At 42.7% G+C, this 15,882-nt stretch overlaps 1 protein-coding gene across 2 annotated transcripts in view; it reads right to left on the reverse strand.

Annotated features, from left to right (window-relative positions):
• The window catches only part of Ppp2r2d (protein phosphatase 2 regulatory subunit Bdelta), a 30,460-nt gene that overhangs the window by 13,072 nt on the left and 1,506 nt on the right, over positions 1–15,882 (reverse strand). The window lies entirely within an intron of this gene.

Here is a 15,882-nt window from a genome sequence, read left to right on the forward strand (position 1 = left end):
CAAAAAACTAGAATTACATGACGAGAGGGAGTTCAGCTAAGAACTGCCTCAATCGGATTGGCCTGTGGCCAGACTGTAAAGCATTTTCTTTTTTCTAGGTAGTGGTGGCAGGCAGGGTAGGGATGGCAGTTGACAGGGTCTCTTTCTGCTCCCCCGGCCCCCAAGTTTCTGCCCTGGTAACTTTCAATGATAAACTATAACCTATAGGCTGAAATAAGCCCTTTCTTCAAGTTTCTTTTGGTCATAGTGTTTGTCACAACAGAAAGGCAACTAGAACACAGCTGTAAGCACCTTCTCTACAAGTAAGAACAACCAAAGGTTGAAACCACTGCTAAGAACTCCCAAATGAATAGATGCAATTCTTAAGAATTTTAAGATGAGATCAAACTGTGTCCTGCTCTAAGTTACTCCTTACTGTGGAAAAGTGATTTTTGAGAAAGCTTGTTTTCAAAAACAAAAACCAAAGACCTGGATCTTTTTAGGCTATGCCCTGTCCCAAGAGACTCCATTTTATTTTTTTTTTATTTTATTTTTTTTAAATATTTATTTATTTATTTATTTATTTATTTATTTATTATGTATACAATATTCTGTCTGTGTGTATGTCTGCAGGCCAGAAGAGGGCACCAGACCCCATTACAGATGGCTGTGAGCCACCATGTGGTTGCTGGGAATTGAACTCAGGACCTTTGGAAGAGCAGGCAGTGCTCTAACCACTGAGCCATCTCTCCAGCCCCAAGAGACTCCATTTTATAAGCAGTATTTGATTCCATTATGAGAATGTAGAAAAACTCTGTACTTGGGTGGACACTGTAAACAAACACCATCTGCCTGGTACCATCCACAGACTCAAGTTGAGCTGATAAAAAGTAGAAAGGGTGCCATCCTGTAAATTTATCAAAGTAAATGAGGACTACAGAAGCACAAGAGCATATTAAGTCATCACCAGGAAAGCCAAGCCTGGCATTTCCAGACTGGGGAAAAGGTGGAGCTCCCTCAAATGGAACCTATACAAAGGTAGGCAACTTACACTGTGACGCGATGGCCATACCAACCTGTCATCTGACCACCTGGGTGTGCACCAAGGCACCCAAAAGCAGAAAACTCCTGACTGCCTCAGGGATTTCAGGTCAGCCTGGTCTATGATGTAACCTGCTCCAACTGCTGTCTCTCCATTCAACCCAGTACCGTCTGGACCTGCCATCAACCATCTTCCCATATATTTACCTGGATCTGGTTCTATACTTTGCGTCTCCAGCCTCCCCACACCCCACTTTTGCAGCTTAACTCTGATCCTAAGGTGATGGCAGTATCTTCAGCAGGCCCCGGTTTGAGTATGATCTGTTGCTTCTTTGCCTCTCCACCAGCTTCTGCTTCCCAGGCTTCTTTGCAACTTCCTGAATTCTGCTAGGGCCTCTTTAACCTCTGTAGCCTACATGTATGTATAGAGATATTACTAATGATGCGTAATGCATGATTTGAGTGTTAATATTAGTAATTACAATGGGAACAAAAGAACCAGTTTATCTCAGCTGTCAAAGAAAACAGGATTATTTGGCAAACTGCAACCAATGAAACTACTACACCTTGTGAATTTATTGTTATTCAAAAAACTCTAACACAGTGGAAAGGTAGAAATGCATCTGTTTCTGACAGAACACTCTTAACACTGCACAGTGTACTAATCAAGTAACTGCCAGTAGTTTTCCTGTAGACATCTCAGAGCTGACTTGACCACATGCTGATCCCACTGTGGGGGCTACATTCCTCAAAATGCTTCAGTTGGTTAAGGACTGGACTATATTTTTCATTTCTTTGAGAGAGGGTCTCACACAGCTCAGGCTGACCTTGAACTCCTAATCCTCATCATAATGGTCTGTCCTGTCCTACTCCCCCCAACCTCCAAGGCAGGCAGACCTGAGTCTCTTTCAGAGGTAGCTTCTGCCTCTCTCTCTCCTCCCCACTTCTCTCCTTCCCTTTCCCCTCCATAGACCACTAAATAAACATCCAACCTCACTTTGCATGGTGTGCCTATCCATCTGTCTCTCACCCGCCAGGGCTGCAGCTCCTCGTGGGACTGGCTGCTCCTCCGAGTACTCTCACCTACCATGTGGCTCCCTGCCTACCTGGCTGCCTTGGTGGGCTGCCGTGGTCTCATGCCCACTACCCACCACTGCTTGGGGACCTGCGGCATGTTCTCATGGCCTGTGGCCTGCTGCCCACTGCTGCCACTCGGGGATATGCAGCATTTCTGCCACTGCGCTCTTCAAGGAACCTGCAGCATTTTTACTTAAACCATAACAAGGATCGTACATAATTTGTGACTTAATGGAAATTATTTCTCAGCACTGGATAGACTTGGGAGTTCCTCTCTTAAAAGATTTGGTTTGTTTTAATTAAGCTGAAAATCACTGACAGCTAAAACATCATTAATTATGTAAGTGTCTATCCTCTGGGTATAAAAGACACAGATTTAGTCCTTTTTTAGACCAATAGAAAAAGTTTTAATTTCATTCAAGCATACTAAATTATTTTGAGAAATTTAAGGGTAATAGGTTAGAGTTGTGGCTAAGTGGTAGATCACTTGCCTGCTATACACAAAACACTGGGTTCAATGCAGGAATGAAGTGTATGCCGCTAATCAAAGTACCCCAGTCTGGTCATTGGAGGCTCATATCTGTAATCTCAGCTCTTGGGAAGCGGAGGCATGAGTGTAATGGTAAAAATAAAATGGTGCCATTCCCTGAGTGGTGGCAGTGGGCATGGGGCCAAGCGGGCCACCAAGGCAGCCAGGTCCCAGGGATGGAGCCGTGTGGCGGGGCAGCCAGTTCCATGAGGAGCTGCAGCCATGGCGGGTGAGGTGAGACAGCGGATAGGGACGCCATGCAAAGTGAGGTTGAATTATTTATTTAGTGAGTTATGGAGGGAAAAGGGAAGGGGAGGAGGGAGAAGAGTAGGGAGAAGAGCAGAGCAGAGAGAGAGAGAGAGAGAGAGAGAGAGAGAGAGAGAGAGACAGAGAGGGGGAGGGGAGAAGGGAGAGAGGTAGAAATGGAAAAGAAAGACTCCAGCTGCAGGCAGGCAGATCTGCCTGCTTAGGTGGTGGACTGGGGTGGGGGGGGGGGAAGGGAGAAGGGGGAGGGATAATTGGGGAAAGGGTGTGGGCGGGGCTTGTCTCTTAAAGGGATAGGAAAGACCATTACAATCCTAAAGATGGAAATGCTCTTTGTAAAGATTAAATAAGCTCTAAAGCTAAAATGCACACATGAAATGTGAACAGATTGTAAAACCAGTAAAATTTAAATAATCAACCTCAATTCATTCTGATGAATGCCATTTTACAATAGGAGACCAATATTAAAATCATAAACATGGTATTAACACAGGGCACTGATCAATTTCTAAATTATATTCTTTGTTGAGGTTATTCAATTTGCCTATTGCTCACACTGAACTGGTTGCAACTTCACTGTGGTGTGAGAGACCACTGAGGTTCTTAACTGTAAAAGTGGTGGTCCAGCTGCTACAGAGGCCTTTCTGACCATCCACAGTACTCCACTGAGACAATTTCAGCTATTGTGCTCCAAGGCCAGATAGTCTAGTTAGAGAAGCATTCCCTGGGGCTATTCCCATTTCTTGTTCCTGAGATGCTGGGTGACCTCAATGTAGCACCCCCACCCCAGGATACCACTAAAACACTAAAGTTCAGAATGCAGACAGTCAGTCCTCCAAGACCACTTGTTCACACTGTCTTCATAGTGGCTCTACTTTTAAAACAAAACACATACCTCAGGATCTTCAGATGTGAGAAAAGACAACCAAACAACGAAAACATTAAGAACAGAAGTCCACTAATAAGAGACCAAAAGTGACCACCATTCACTAAAAGCACTCACCATGTTAGTGTGTCTTCCTGGGGGCACAGACAACCTGTCACACCTAGGATGAGCTCCAGGGCTGGGAGGCAGCTACTGTCACTCCTGACTGACTAGAAGGCAGTTCTACCTGAAATGTAAGCATCCTAAAAACTGCGAGGCAAAAGGAGATGGGCAACAGAAAGGAAAACACAGCTGGAGGGTGTGTTCCAGTTGACAGTTCAGAGATGAGAGAGAAAGAAGAGTATCAGAGGATCAGGACCAGAGTCTCCCAGGTGCAAAGGTCTGCAGGCTGAAGGGCTGATGAGCCCACAACAACTGAGGCACAGATGCTGGACAAGGCCATCCTCCAGAGTAGGAAACATTCCAACCACACAAGAGGAAGAAGAGTCTGACGGCCACACTTCGGTTGTGGATAGAGGTATGAATAATAATAACTAGCCTCAAAACTCAATGAAAAACCAATTTCTACTTAAGATTCTATACCAAGTCATGTTTTAATTAAGGTTGAAGAAGGAATAAAAATATTTTTGAACATATAAAGTCAAATCCATCCACCAAAAAGTGCTGGATGCTACAAACTAATTGGCCTCGAGATGGTTTGTGGGTTAAGACTGCTTGCTGCTTTTTCAGAGCACCAGAGTGTGATTCCCATGTGGGGTAGCTCACGAATTGCCTGTGATTTCAGCTGCAAAGGATCTGACACTCTGAGGGCATGCTCATACATATGCACATACTCACATACACCCAAATAATAAAATCTTAAAAAGTTACAATTTGGCAAAATGAGGGCAGAAAAAAAAAATTGAGATGGGGAACTTTTTCTTTTGGTTTTTTTTTTTTTTACCCCCCCAAGACAGGGTTTCTCTGAGTAACAGCCCTGGCTGTCCTGGAACTCACTCTGTAGACCAAACTGGCCTTGAATTCAAGAGATTCACCCACCTCTGCCTCCCAAGTATTGGGATTAAAGGCAAGCGCCAACACTGCTCAGCTGGGATACCAGTTTTGTATAAAAGTATGAGGTAACCATTAAGTTCAAGAGAAATAAAAATATAAGAAGACATACAAATTAGTTCAATAATAACAAACATTGTAGTAAAACTGATTTTGGGAGCCCACAGGAGTGGATCTGTTCCACCTTGACTGGTGGTCAGGGAGTGCAGGCCTACTCTTGATCCTGGAAGGTACTGACAAGGGTTTGACTAAGGTGTGACTACTATCTTGACCTAGGGTGTGGATTATTTTGGGTTTTGGTATTAAGATCATAATCACTTCTTGTGTCCTGGGTTAAAAAAAAAAGTCTTTTGTTGCTGGAAGGTGGTGGCACAGTGAGAACTTGACTCAAACAAACAAACAAACAAACATCTGAGGCGATAATTTAGCTCAAGACAGGGGCACACACCCATAGTTCCTGCTACTTGGGAGCCAAGAAACAAGACTGAGGCCAATAAGACAATTCAGCAAGAGCCTTCTCAAAATAAAAACAAAAAGGTCTGAGGGTATATGTAGCTCAGCATGGAATGTTTGTCTGGTATGTCTGAAGCCTTGGGTTCAACCTCTAGTATCTGAAAAATAAAGTAAAATAAAGTACACAGTGCTTACTTTTTCACCCATTAAAATTTTCCCCACTCGCAGTATTTTACCTAAACCATAGAAACCTGCACACAAACATTCTCATGATGTAAACTATTTTAAAAAAAACTACTGAATTTTGAATTCCATTCTTTCTGGTACAAATACACAGTGGCACAGAATACACCATGGGGGTCAGAGTTAACAAGAGAGAAGATATATGGGTGCCTGCATTATACCTATCACTACATCACTACTAGTGTTTTTACCGTCGAGTACATAGGGTACATCAAGATGTGACAAGCGATCAGTACTTCAGCCCAGGTTCCTATATACAAAAGAACTGAGAGATTCCATTTATATAAGTAACTCAACTTTTTTTGTTTTTTGTTTCAAGACAGGGTCTTTTTGTGTAGCCTAGGTGTTTTGAAACTTGTTCTGTAGACCAGGCTGGCCTCTGCCTCCTAAGTGCTGGGATTAAGGGTGTGTGCTACCACCACCCGCCTAAATGAGCTTTTATCAACAATGAGCTTTTTAAACAGCTGTTTTATTGTTCTAGTTACCCAGCCCAGAGCAGGGTAATTAAAAGAGAAAATAAATCTTAATTTCAAACATGAAAAAGTAGCGGCCTAGAACAATTTACAAATGCTAGTGTGCCTTGGAAAAATGGACTGTCAATCCACAAAGATCTTCACTAACAGTTCACAGGAGACCTGCCCCTGCTTAGCTGCTATTTGTAAAATGAAAGGCATCTTGGTGTGCAGCAAAGTAAAAGCAAAGACCCCCTCAATGGCAACCCCCATCTTCATTCACATGTGACATATGTTAACTGCCAGTGCTACCCTGACCTGGGTATTACCACCGTTTATACAGGCTCACTGATTGGCAAGTGCTGTCACTCAACACCAGTTCACTGTTTCCCTGCCTTTAGGCTCTACGACTGCAAAGTACTTCTTGGTGACATGCCAGCTCATTTTTGTAGGATTCCTTCACATGGAACCACGGGGTTGCATGTCTTTTATTTTATTTATTTACTTACCTAATTATTATTGGGTTTTCTCCCTACTGAGACAGGGTCTCATTGTATAGCCCTGGTTGACCTGGAACTCTTCTCCACGTATCAGGTTGACCTTGAACTAACTCAGTAAACTCTGATAGCTTCTGCTCCCACCAAATGCTGGGATTAAAGATATGTGTTACCGTGCCTCGCTGGGATCTCATCTTTTTACACAGATGCCAATTGCCCTCTAAACATAAGCAAAGAGCGATTCTATAATGCTAAGCAAATGAATTCTTACCATTTCACAGTTACTGATATGTGCCTACTTCTCAGTGGGTTGATGTCTAAAGGTACAATCTTGTATGAACAAGATATACAAGATTGTACTATGGTAATACTTGTAGTACCGAGTACAGTTTGATGAATGAGGTCACCTACTGTGGTAGTCTCAATGTAATTGGTCCCCATGGGAAGTGACACTATTAGGAAGTGGGGGTAGGCTTTGAGGTTTCCTACACTGAGGATACCACCCAGAGTCTCAGTTGACTTTCTGTTGCCTGCATGATATACGACTGTTATGTCTGCCTGCATGCTGCCATACTCCCTGCCATGGAAATGGACTGAAGCTCTGAAACTATAAGCAAGTCACCCCAACTAAATGTTTTCTTTATAAGAGTTGCTGTGGTTATGGTGTCTTTTCACAATAATAGAAATGCTAACTTAGACATCTATATACAAAATACAATGCAGCTAGCTACCATGAAGAATGAATGACTGGAGCCACAGATAAAGGTGGTCTAGCATATCTGAGCACAAACAGTGGGTAACACATCTGGACAGATGTGTTCCTGACTGGAACACCTGCAGCTCTGCAGCAGCCAAAAGTGACCTGCCCACTCTTCCTGGGAATCAATTTCTTTACATGTGAAATGACACTAATGAAGCAATTATAGCTAAGGGCTGTGGCCAGGATTTCAGGAGTCAAACACAAAACTACCTGCCAAGGGAAACTCGAGTTACACACGAATAAGAAAGTCACAAACAGAATTTAGGAGTCCACGAGGAAGCTGCTGCTCATAAATAAATTAATCATAAAATATAAACAGATAGATAAGTACAAAGGATGGCTGAGAATATCTACACTGTTAATTACAGGTGGTGACCTAGGAGGGATTCCAAGGACAGTGGGAGGACCAAGAGAGGCTTCATTTAGCCTTTCTGCGGCTCTACCATTTGGTTTTCCATAAATAACACTGTATTTTTGTGTTTTGGAACAAAAACAATAAAATCTAGCCAGACAAGAAGATGCGATTTCTTCAAACCTGCCTTGCTCTGGTCATTCCACTGTTAATAGCTTCCTCCACGGCAGTGGGACTCAAGCTTGGTCTGTGAAACCTTTAGGAACCCTCGGAGGCCCCAAGGGTCAAAGCTCTGTTGACAATGCCACAGATCTGTGATCTGCTGAACCACTGCTGCCCTCTGTGTAGATGAGTAGAGGCCACAGGCATGCAGCCCAGCACCATACTGCAGTAGCACTCCTCAAGCTCTGCAGGACATCCATGTGACCAAAGAAAAGGCAAGGAGCCAGTTTTCCTTAGGACTGTCCCCCATGAACACTGCAACTTCTGACTTGACTTGCTTCCCACACTGTAGCCAGCTTTTTCTGTGTTTTCACAAAGCCTGTTTGCTACTTCTTCATAAACAACTGTCTCCAGGAAAGGCACCTCATTGCCATTGTTTCCACGGAATGCTATCTTCATTTAGAACCACTTACCAATGTTGGTTATTCAGACTTTGACATGTGGTAGATTTTTTGAAAATGAGAAGTGAGCCTTTTACTTCAGAGTAAAGTATGAATAAAACCTGTCGTCAGTAATAAAACCAGGTTTTCAAAAATACATTAAACTTTGGAGAGCTTCTATCTACTGCTGCTGGTCCCAAGCCCCACTTCCACAAGAGCAAGAACTATGGAGCCTGACCCAACAAGAGTATAACAGTTCCCTTATGGCCAGGTGGCAGAGGCAGGAGTATCTCTGTGAGTTCAATGCTAGCCTGGTCTAGAGAGAGAGTTTCAGGACAGCAAGGGTTACACAAAGAAACCTCGACTCAAAAACAAACAAACACAAACCAAACCCTGATGGTCCAGATACCAAGGTACAGCTAAAGGACAAAAACTAAACTAAGGAGTAGAACAACCACCATTCCCTAGAAAGAGTAATCGCTTCTCCATTTGCTAACTACACTTTGAAGTCAAATTTTCTTCATGAACTTCAACAACCAACTGTGACAGACCCAACCTGGTAACAGATCTGAGGACCAGTTGTCTCTTAATAAGTATTTAAAGGAATTGCTAAGTGTAAGACAATAAATAGCATTCTTTTCATTAAACCTACTTCATAATTTTTTTTTTTAAAAATTAAGCTGTTCTAGTTTCATATATAGTAAATATTGACAGGTCTAATTCACACAGGCTTTTCTGGGTCTCCAGTAAGACACTTGAGAATCAGGATTTATAGTGAAGTCAGCAAGGTAGACCTTTACCTGGGCAGCAGCAGGCCTGGTCCTTTTGATGAGCTGCAGCTACTTTCCTTCTGTAAGAAGGTTTGAGGTCAGCAAGTAAAGGTTTGTCCCCACATTGATGCACAATGCCTTTCTATGTGTCCCGCCTTTCTGTACTCTTACTGGCACCAAGCTGAAGAGACAAGTCTAACACATGACATAGGACACAGTCAAACAAAGTCAGACCAAGTGAAAGGACAGTCCAGAGTGCAAAGCCTGAACTATTACCATCTGGCTCTTTGTGGAAACCTGTACAAATTCCCGAGTTTGATTTTCTCCCTAGAACTTGTGCTCCTCCACCCACAGCCAGTCTCACCTTCATATAGTTACTGTGTTATTAGCATTTCTGCTTGCCAAAGGCCCAAATCGGATTCTCTTACTTCTCAGAAAGCCATGCTTCTTATACCTCTCCACAAAACTTCTTTTAAAAAGATTTATTCATTTATTAATTATGTAGACAGTGTTCTGGCATGTATTCCTACACACCAGAAGGGGGCACCAAATATCAATATAGATCATTATGAGCCACCATGTGGTTGCTGGGACTTGAACTCAGGACCTCTGGAAGAGTAGTCTGTGCTATTAACCTCTGAGCCTACCTCCCCTCCAGCCCTTTAAAGATATTTATTTATTTATTTATTTATTTATGTGTGAGTGCTCTGTCTGTATGTTCACCTGAATGCTGGAAGAGGCCTTTGGATCCCATTTTAAATGGCTGTGAGCCACCACGTGGGTGCTGGGAACTGAACTCAGTACCTCTTGAAGAGCAACCAGCGCTCTTAACGACTGAGGCATCTCTCCAGCCTCTCCACAAAGCACTCTTTACCTCACATAATTTTCTTCTTCTCATGCCCTGATTTCCTCCCCTCCACCTCTACCTTCCTCTGTGCAATGCTCAACCTCTCTGGTTCTCTACATATCCTAGATCTAGCAAGGATGCAATGCCCTACCCACTGACTAAACTTCATTTCTGCACTTCCCAGGCCAACCCTGGGCAGCCCTTCAGTGCACTGTGCTGACTTCTTTAGCCTTATACCACTATTCCTTCCCCATGCCTCCCACAGCAGCACAGGGTCAGCTCCTCTATGGTAAACCCTAGGAACCAGCTGTGTGTCCCTGCTTGCCAAAGTTTTCTGATTTCTCAGGACTTTCATCGACTCTGTAACGGTCATGGGTAAAGTCCCCACTTTTTGGATGGGGAAATAGAAGTATTCTGCTGAGCTGACACAGAGTTAGTAAGAGGATGGAAACAGGGTTTGTACCCACATCTATGCACAATGCCTTTCCATGCATCCTGCCTTTCTGTACTGAGTGGCATCAAGTTGAAGACACAAGCCCAACATGACATCAGGTAAAAGGACAGGCCACAGTCCACAGGCAGGTTTGAAGAGCAGCTAGAGCAGGGATCTACCAACAAGGTGCAATGTGATGGAATAAGAAGGATCAGTGGCCTGTTGAGAATAGACAGGAAAAGAATAATCCTGAACAGGAAGAAGGAGGAGCAATGATGCAAGGATGGCAACACCACAGGGTTAACAGCGAAAAAAGGTCAAGATGATAGTCCAGAAGACAGGATTCAATAGACTGCAGAGGGGAAAAGGAACCCCTGCTTAAATACAGTTACATCCAAATATTTCAAGTTGGTTATTTAACATCCAGATTAGTACTGTAACCACTAACAAAAATACTGCACTTTTCTGATCATAAATCTTTTGGTGTGGTTTCTAGACAATCAAGGCTCAGCAGGGCCCTCACAACTGGTAACTGCTGAACACACTCCGAACCCAGGATCTCCCTTTAAAAAGAAAATTTCACATCAAGGACTAAAAACAGCGTTCATTTAATGGTAAACACAGTCTTGGAAACTACACCTGATTATGTAACTGTGACCAGGCCAACTCTTTGATCATAGAGCTAACTTTAAAGATTCAAGTGGCTGACCCAGTAAGGAAGAACTGCAGGGATCTTGGGGAGAGGAGGTGTCTGATCCCCCCCCCCCCCCCCCCCCCCGCTGAGTTCCACTGCAAACTTACTACTACTGGATCACTAGCTTCACTGATGCTTTGCCTGACACACTTTCCTACAGGCAGAATGAAAGCGCTGCAACAGTGTGCAGAACTCAGACAGGAAATAATTCAACTTCCCAAACACCTTGTGCCACTGAAAAAGAAAGGGAAAAAGTACACAGACCATGATAACCACCAATTTCCATTTTCTGCATGCAGAATCAATACTAACACATAAAGACCGTGATTAAATATCCCCACATTCCCCACATATAACTATCTATGATTTTTTTTTTTTTTTTGGTTTTGAGACAGGGTTTCTCTGTGTAACTTAACTGCCCCAGCTGGCTTGGAAGTCAGAGATCTGCCTGCCTCTGCCTCCTGAGTGCTGGGATTAACCAGCAGCGCACCACTGCAGGGCTGAGATATTTTACATTCAATGAAACATAGTTACTTTCTGACTTTAGCCCAATTTCCCTTCATTTGTTACATTCCAGGTTTCTTTCAAAACACCACATGATCACTAAGGAGGGCCTCTTTCTCTCTCTCTTTATGCGGGATCATCCAGTTTACCAAGTCACTTATAATCAGTCACCAGGGTTCACCCTGGAGTTAAGCACATAGACCTTTATCTTAACTTAGGTTAAAAGCAAAACAAAAAAACAACAACAAAAAAGCTAACATTGAAGTTAAAGCAATACCTCATGGATTAATTAAGAAATGACAGGGCTGGTAAGATAGCTCAGTGGACAGGTACTTGCTACCAAAACTGATGAACCAAGTTTAATTCCTGAAACCCATATGAACCACTCCCCTAAATTGTCTTCTGACGTCTGCTCTCCAAATATAAAAGTTTAAAAAGAAACAGGTTATCCAACCCCAAGTGGCCAGTCCTAAACACACCCATAAAAGCAACACTACTAAATAGATTCTATAGGTTGTATTTATTCTTCCTTATTTATGTGGGTGTGTAACAGTTATAAAGAAAGAGGTCAAGTATTTGAGAGGTAGTGAGGGATATAGGAGGAATTGGAAGAGGCTGAGGAAGGTACAGAAATGACAAAAATGAAGAAAAATAAATTATTACAACAAAGTTATTATACAAAGACAAGACATTTAAAATTTCAAGTTCTGAAATGAAACTAGTTGTTATCCCACTGGTTGATCTCGTCATACGAAGCTCAAAAACACCAAATTCAATGTAAGACTCTCCTCTCCTTTATCAGTTTCTTCTGAAAAAGCAACAAACACAAAAAAGGAGAGGCCCTCAGGTTCCCTGTGAGGTGACTGAAAACTTGTTTTAAAAGGAGTAGTCAGGCACCAGGCAGTGGTGGCACACGTCTTTAATCCCAGCACTTGGGAGGTAGAGGGAGGTGGATCTTTGTGAGGCCAGCCTGGTCTACAAGAACTAGTTCTAGGACAGGCTCCAAAGCTATAGAGAAACTCTGTCTCAAAAAAAACCCAAAAAAGTAGTCTGTCTTATAGGGCTCCAGTTACTACTTGTCTGTGAGGCTTACTTTTGATGTTAAGCTTGAGAAAATGAGGAGACACTTGAACTTTTTACTACTGACCTTGTTTTATCTGATAAGCATCTCCCCACCCCTCCAAGAAGAGTCTTGACTGACCTGGAACTTGAATTCAGAGATCTGCCTGGGCACTCTCACAGAGTGCTGGGATCTAGGTGTGTGCACCACACCAGGCTATAAGCATTCCTTTTTAAAGCATGAAGTTTCCCCGTGTTTTCAACTGCTAGTGGTACAATGTCTGCTAAATGGACAGTTAGATTCCACAAGGGGCTTCCCCAGGGCTAGCTAATACTGGTTCCCAGAACAGCAAGGCACACACAGGCTTTGGAAACAGGGAGCATAATTCCACACCCTCACTCTGTTCTGGTATGGCTATGGAGCTGACTGAGCCTTGTCTGTACATCTGAAACTGGGAAGAGCAACATTTCAGATGGGTAAAGGTAAAGTTAACTGGCACAGGTAGTGCCTCTGCACAATTTCTGGCACACAAACCATTAATGTTAGCTATCACTGCATTTTGACTAGATCCTGTGCAAGGGTTAGCTAGCAGCCAGTCTCTAGTCTTGAGGACTCAGTATACCAAGTCCAAACACACAAAAGATTGTAATGTCATGTAATATTCACCAAGTTCAGGGATAGAGTAGGAGCTAGTTGTGAGTCACTGCACATCACAAAATCTGCCCAAATAACCAACCCCAAAGCAGTAACTAAAGCCTAGTACTTGTAAGTCCCCAGAGTTTGCCATTTTGATTCTTCCTTTCTAGTCTACTCTCCAACACGGGAAGAAAAGCCAATCACTATTGTCAGACATGCTCCCATCTGGCCAACAATAGGACAATTACTAATTTTCCTGCGCGCCCAGCTTGCTTCCATTTGCGGGTCTGTGAAACTCACAGACCACACAATGAAACCATGACTTTGAGCAGAAATGGTGACCTGACTCACAGAAAATTCTGTTTTTTTTATTGTATGTGTATTTATTTATGTATTATTAGTTTATTAGTGCTCTGTCTGCATATATGGCCGTGTGCCAGAACAGGGAATCAGATCCCATTATAGATGGTTGTGAAACACCATTATATTTGCTGGGAACTAAACTTAGAACCTCTGGAAGGTTCTAAGTGCTTTTAACCACTGAGCAATCTCTCCAGCCTGCTCTAATTCTTATACACATAAAGTGCATGCAGTTCAATATTGTATCAGAGGTTATTAGGTTAAAAACAGAACAAAAACAAAAAGAAACAAAAGCCCTTTTTATCTTGCCCTGCCCTCTGTCCCTCATGCTCTCTGGGTATTGCCTGCCAGGTCAGAAGACCTCAGACTTAATCTCTAGGACACATCTGACTGTCTGTGGCCAGGACCGCAGAAAGACAAGTCAGGAGCAGGGCTACATGGAATTTTGCAGAGCTGAACAAAAAGCCTCATAGGCTACAAGTTTCAACAGATAAATCTGGCCATACCTTAGGTTCTCAAATCCAGGCATCAGCACATGAAATAAACCCCTTGAAATGCCACCTTCTAATTATCTCTCACTAACATTTCTTCTTCAAGTTTGAGTTTGGATAGGACTGAGGTAGTGATTCTTGTTGCTACAAGTCCTAGTTGCCAATACCTTTGCCTTTTTAAACAACCACTGATAACTCAAACAACACCAAAGTTCCGTCTGATAAAAACAATGATATTATAAATGATGGACTAAGAAGTATTTGGATTAAAACACAGAACATACAATTAAAAAGAAAAATACAGGTAATTACCACAGTATTATACACACATTCAAAAGACGTGCCAACTAAAATTCAAGTTTTACTTAAAATAGAGGTTAAAAAAAAATACAAAACAAAACAACAACAAAAAGTCAGGCAGAGGTGGTACGTGAACACAGCCTTTAATCTGGGGTGGAGGCAGGCAGATCTCTGAGCTCAAGGCCACCCAGGAACACAGAGTTCCAGGACAGCGAGGGCTACAGAGAAACCCTTGTCTAGAAACAAACAAACAAAACAAACAAACAAACAAACAAAACTTAAAACACAACACAAAAAAATCTAATCAGTTTTAACATAAGCAACAAAATATTTCTGCTAAAATTTCTATAGAAAAGAATGCCATTTTCTCTCTCTCCCTCTCTCTTTCTTTTTTCTTTTTGGTTTTTCGAGATGGGATTTCTCTGTAGCTTTGGAGCCTGTCCTGAAACTAGCTCTTGTAGGCCAGGCTGGTCTTGAACTCACAGAGATCCGCCTGCCTCTGCCTCCCTGCTGGGATTTAAGGGTGTGTGTTACTGCCGAAGAATGCCATTTTCTATAAATTTAAACTTTCTATAAAGTCAGTATAAATTCATTTAACCTATCAGTTAAAAAAAAATAAAACCACACAGAAACCAGAAATTAAGGCTGACTCACCATTATTACCACAGTTACAATAAATCACAGGAGAAAGGCTGACCTATCACCTACTTGGCACATGCAAAATGAAACACAGTAATATAGTTTATGCCAATACAGAAGAAACAAAATCAATAAACTACTTCACATAAAAGTCATCTGGCTTCAATCTCAAACCATGTACCTCTGCAACTTTCGGAGAGCAGTTATGGGCCAAGACAACTTGGTTTGGTCTTGTCCCCTGGGACCATAGGCCTCCAGAAGTTCAAGGGTCAAGAGTCAAGCGAGACACTGAGGGAGGGAAACAAGAAGCAGGACAGGACCCCGAGTAGAGGCTGCTGGTGGCAAGGAAGGTGGGTGGATGAACAGACTCCTTTTAAAACAACGTGAAAGGTCCATGTTTATTAGATGGCTGAACAAGTTGCAAGGACTGACATAAAACATTAATGCTCAGGTCTCTAAGGTTTTATTCCACGACCCTCAAGCTCCCTCAGTTCCCCGCCTACTGACCCGCAACAAAGATTCATTAAAGTTGTGATAAAGATAAAGCAACTTGGTGCGTGCCAAAGAATTCAAGGCCAAAGCCGGGTGTGGCAGGGCACACTTTCAATCCTAGCACTCAGGAAGCTGACACCTTCAATTTCTGGCAGAGGCAGGCAGATCTCGGTGAGTTTGAGGACAACCTGGTGTACAAACCTGGCTTCAGAACAGCCAGGGCTGTTGTGTGGAGAGAGAATTCAAGGCCAGCCTCAGTTATACGGGGAGTGTGAGGTTAATTTGGGCTACTTGAAACCCTGTCTCAAAAAACAAACAAAAACAAAACAGAAAACAAGTAAATTTGAAGGAGTAAGTGGGGAGGAGAGGATGGTATGACGGCTGAGCAGGTAAAGTCACCTGGGACTCACCTGGTTAAGAATCAACTCTTGACAAGTTGTCCTTTAACCTCAACCTGTGTAGGGTCAGGAA

Source organism: Microtus oregoni, unplaced genomic scaffold (assembly GCF_018167655.1).
Source record: "Microtus oregoni isolate MIOR12 unplaced genomic scaffold, Mior012 000016F_ref0000370, whole genome shotgun sequence".
NCBI classification, from domain to species: Eukaryota; Metazoa; Chordata; class Mammalia; order Rodentia; family Cricetidae; genus Microtus; species Microtus oregoni.